Here is a 5,251-nt window from a genome sequence, read left to right on the forward strand (position 1 = left end):
TTGTTCCCTTCTTTCCTCCTGACATCCAAGACCAGATTCATCTATCATCTTTCTATCTATCTATTGAATCTATCTATGGATCTATGTATTTGTGTATGTATGTATGTATATATGTATGTGCCTATATCTATCTATCTACCCACCTATCTAGATATCTCTTTGCCAGTTCTTGGGTTGAAATAAAAGCCAGGACATTAGTCTCTAGCACTCTACTACTTGAGCCACAGCACCTATCCTGACTTTTTTTGTGTATGTGCTCCCAAGGAATCATACCCAAGGCTTCTTGCATGCCTGGCAAGCACTCTCTCAGTAATCCACATTCCCAGCATCCTCATCTTTTCCTTAATGGTAGTTTTTACATAAGTATGCTCCCATTTTACGTCCCCAAGTTTAATTTTCTGAATACTGGTTACTTCTATGAAACCTGATCTTCTCTTCCCCTGTCTGATTTGTGACTATTCTTGCATTGGTCCCATAATAAAATGTAAATAAAGGCTGCTGAGAGCGTCAGGATGCATCATATAAGGACACATGCCTGGAACCCTGGAAGAGAAAAGCTATGGGCCTGAAATGAAGACAATGATGCGGTATGTGCAAGGAGTATATCTGAAAAATAATCCAGTAAATAAAAGGAGAAGAATTGCATATGGTCTGTTTGCACTCAGGGAGGTAATATACACACATAACTGCATCGGGCAGTGATACATAAACTTGGCCTTCTCTTTTTGAAAATTTTTTGTGGCCATCCCAGGGCTTGAAATCAGGGCCCAATGTATTCCACAGCTGTTTTTCACAAGGCTGAGGCTTTACCACCACCACAGATACACTTCCACCCATCTGGTCAGTAATTGGACATAAGCGCCTCCCAGGCTTTCCTGCCTGATCTAGCCTCTGTCTCCTGCTCAGCTTTCTCTCTCAAAGCTGGAGCTCTACCCTCTGGGCCATTGCTCCACTTCTGGTTTTCTGGTGGTTTATTGGAGTTAAGAGTCTCACAGACTTCTTGCTCAGGCTGACTTTGAACGGCTTCAAGGTGCTTTCCTTAGGGATTCACCGAGTAGCCCCTCCACACAAGCCCTTAATCTAAATTTTAAGAGGCACTAGAGAAAAAGAGATACATGAAGATGCTTCTAGTGTGTTCTAGATACTTAAGGTTAGAGACACACAACACACATAATTATTAGATCATTTTATAGGCAAAATGTGCAATGTAGACAGTATGAGGATTGCTCCAGCTATCGGTCCTCTCATCCTGAGACAGTAAATTCACTGCAGCTCAATGCTAAGTGACAGGGCTATCATGTCCTGTGGACATTTGCTGCCAAATCCTGTGATACTCACTTCTCAATTTTGGCTTCAAACCTGTGACCAGAGAAGATGAGGAGAGAAAATCCTTCTCAGTGAAAGCAGCTATAAAGAATAATGGGTAGTTAATTTATAAATTCAAGCCATTGGAATGACCCTGCTAAGAAGTCAGATTGTCTAGATTAAAAAATGAAGAAGAAAAGAAAGAAGGTGCCAGCGGGCCGGGCGCCGGTGGCTCACGCCTGTAATCCTAGCTACTCAGGAGGCTGAGATCTGAGGATCACGTGTCAAAGCCAGCCCGGGCAGGAGAGACCGTGAGACTCCACTCTCCAATAAACCACCAGAAAACCGGAAGTGGCGCTGTAGCTCAAGTGGTAGAGCAGTCGCCTTGAGCTGAAGAGCTGAGGGACAGCGCCCAGGCCCCAGTTCAAGCCCCACGGCGGACAAAAAAAAGAAGGTGCCAGCGGCTTCTCACTTTAATACCATTTGCTCAAGGTTAGAACTCTACCACTTCAAGCCATATTTCAAAGAGTCTAGTAGACTTCCTGCCAAGTTTTAAACCCACCGAGTAGCCGGGATGTTGGTGGTAAGCCAGGGTAAACCAGGATGACAGGGCTAACCCATGGAGCTGGGTTGCAACAGTTTACATCTGGCCAAGTCAGGTTAGGTGGCAGCTGTCAGCACCAGACTACTAGCTTTCTCTGTGATGAGGTCCTGTCTTTCTCTAGTTGCAGTTGAACATTCCACCTTTTTGTGGCGTCAGTCCTGGGGCTTGAGTAAGGGCTTTGACACTGTCCCTAAGCATTTGTGCTCCAGGTTAGCACTCAATTGATTGAAAGATATCAGAATGCCGCTGATTGGCTCTTTCGGGAAGACGGAGGACACCTAGTGGAGATAACTGGAACAGTTGGGGAGATGGCAAACAGACAACTCACACACAAGAGGAGTGAATGCTGAGTGCGATTTATTGCAGAGGATAACAAGCTTTTATAGATAAAGGTCTCCATGAGAAAGGGCAAAAGGTTACATAATCTTGCTGCAAGGCTTTGTTCTTGGGTGGTTACCAGCTGGTCGCCTGATCTTGTATTTTGTATGACGAGCTATGATGATAGGCACTTGTTTCAGGCGTTTCCTCTATTTTTAAGAAATACAATTGGTTTCGAGATGTTTATCACCTATTAACCATTAACCAGAGCATATGGGCACGGTGCTGGACAGAAAGGCATGAACTCTAGTACTTTATTGTTACTTTTGTTGAGTTTTGTACTTTATGCATTTCAAATCTTTTCTAAGCAATTGTGCTTCTTTGCCATTCTTTTAGAGGGTCCCCAATTTGTGGCCAAAACTCATGATATTCAGTATACTTAGTTAAATCTGGCCATATATCAAATTCAAGCTCATAGTGTCTTCTCTGTAACCCTTTCACATAATCGTTTACTCTTCTCCATAGAGGCCTTCACTGTCTCATAAGATCTTTTTTATTTCTTCTTTGATAGTAAGCACCAAGGAGGCCTAGATCTACCAAGTCTCTCAGTAAATGGAAGAGAGTAATAGGAAGTTTTTTTTTCTTAAGTAGTTTACCCAACGGTTGCCATCCTTATCATACACACCTGTAAAAGGCTATGGATCTGGGGGAAGTCTTTAGGGTACTCTAGATAATGGAGGATCCTACCATTTTCCTCTGAAAAGCCATTTCCACCTTCCATCTACCAACCTTTTAGGAATCTTATTTAGCTTTTGGTCTAAATATCCCTCTACATCGTTCTTATGTACAGGATATCTATATGGGTCTATTGTATATGCTTCAGGATTAAAGGGAAGTCTCCAATATCCATATACACTTTCTGCTCTAGCCGTGCCTACAGCTTCTTGTAAATCTCTTACAAACAATTCCTTCTGCTGAAGTGACGTCATGAAACCCCCAATACTTTTATATTTACTTATGACTTGTCTAATAGCCTCCATAAGAGTGGCTTTCAGGGTAGCACTTAACTCTGGTGAGTTAGTCATATTCTCAGGACACTCATCGGATGGTGGGGTCGTCATCACTTCCAAGAAAGAGCCCTGAATAAGGGAACATTGAACATGAGAAAGTAGAACAAGCAGCAGGAACAGTAAAAGATTAATAGGCACTCCTATACAGCGAAGAAAAGAAAAACAGGACCAGGAACATATCTTTCCCAGGGGCTTGCAAGCCTTTCCAGGAGGTAGGCCTCTTTGAAGCCCCATTCTCTGAGGTAGACTTCTATGAGGTCCCATTCTCAGAGGTAAGCTTCTGTGAGGCCCCATTCTCAGATCTGATAGCAGGTGTTCCATGCTAAGCAGACTCCACTGGAGTAGGCGTGGCAGCAGAACTTCTGAGTTTTCTGTTTATATCACACTGAGGTATCGAACCCAGGGCTTCGTGCTTACTAGGCGAGCACTCAACCACCAGGCCCCAAGAGTGAATGAGGCATAGATAGAGATTGGTGTATATAAATATTATATACATAAAAAGATGTCTGTCTATTATTAATTTATATATTAATTTATATATTAATTACTACCAATTATTAGGTATTAAATTATGTCTCCACTTAATGATGTTTCCCAGTAAACAATTAATAAAACATTAATTAAAATTACTCAATATCCTATTATTGTTTATCACATATGTACATACATCCATACATATAATCACATATTTTATAGAATGAGACAGATGTCTATATATTATTAAATTGTGCATTAGCTGTTATTACTAATAATTAGGTATTTATGTTTCCATGCAATTTTTATTCTGTTAATGCTTAATAAAATATTAAACTTAATGCATATCCTCTAATTATTGTGTCTATTTTATCCTAGAATGATTCACTACTAATTCAATCTTTTTTTCATTTATTGTAGTGACAATTCTTCCACTTATGACATTTTTTTCATTAATGACATCCTATTACATAGGTTATAAATTTGCATCTGAATTATACATCCTACATATAACCAAGTACTTTCAAAGAAAAAGAAAACATGTGTCACGCTTGGCTTCTCACTCCACAATAACATTTTTGGCAGTGCTGGGATCTAAACTCAGGGCCTAGAAGGTTCAATTCATGGATGAGTGACTGTCAGCACAGCAGCCTCTAGCCAATTCAGCTGCCAGGCCTTTCCTAGACCCTGAGATCGAGCTCCAGATGTTGACCCCATGTGGAGCTTAGTATAGTTATTCATTTTATTTTTGTTTTATTCATTTATTTACCATTTATTTTATTGACTGTTATTACACATGAAATATTTATTACATTTATTACATAGGATATAGATTTGCCTATATATGAAACTTCACACCTGACACTCAGGAGTTTCACAGAAAAGGAAAAAAATAAGTCACCATGGGCTTCTTAATCCACGATTCAATTTTTGTGAGTGCTGGCAACTGAATTCACAGCCTACAAGACGCAATTCATGAATGGGTGAGTGTCAACACACCAGCCTGGGGCATATGGAGCTGACAAGCATTTCCAGCACCTGAGATCGAGCCCTAGGCATTGACAAAATAAGAACAGATTGACATGAAAATGGTAGTACACAAATAAATACCGATATTTATAGAGTGCCAGAGATGTCTATACATTCTTCAGTTACATAGACCACATTTCTACCAATTCTTGGGTATTTATTATGCCTCCATGTAATTAATATTATTGTTTTCATCCTTAATGAAATATTAATTAATTCAACCACGGTTTGGAAACTATTGCGTCCATGTAATTAATAGTATTCTTTGAATGTGTCAAAAAATACTCATTAAAATCCATTGACCTCATAAAATCACTCTGTCTAATTGTACGGTAGTATTCAGAATCAACCAAATCCACCTTGCCATTCATAGTCTTCCATCAATATTCCTATGAATAAGAACGAGACTCTTAGGATTTCCCTCCATTTGTAGGGGACAGGAAGGGGCTTC

The sequence above is a fragment of the Dipodomys spectabilis genome, unplaced genomic scaffold (genome assembly GCF_019054845.1).
Source record: "Dipodomys spectabilis isolate Male_0828 unplaced genomic scaffold, ASM1905484v1 ptg000301l, whole genome shotgun sequence".
In the NCBI taxonomy this organism is placed as follows: domain Eukaryota; kingdom Metazoa; phylum Chordata; class Mammalia; order Rodentia; family Heteromyidae; genus Dipodomys; species Dipodomys spectabilis.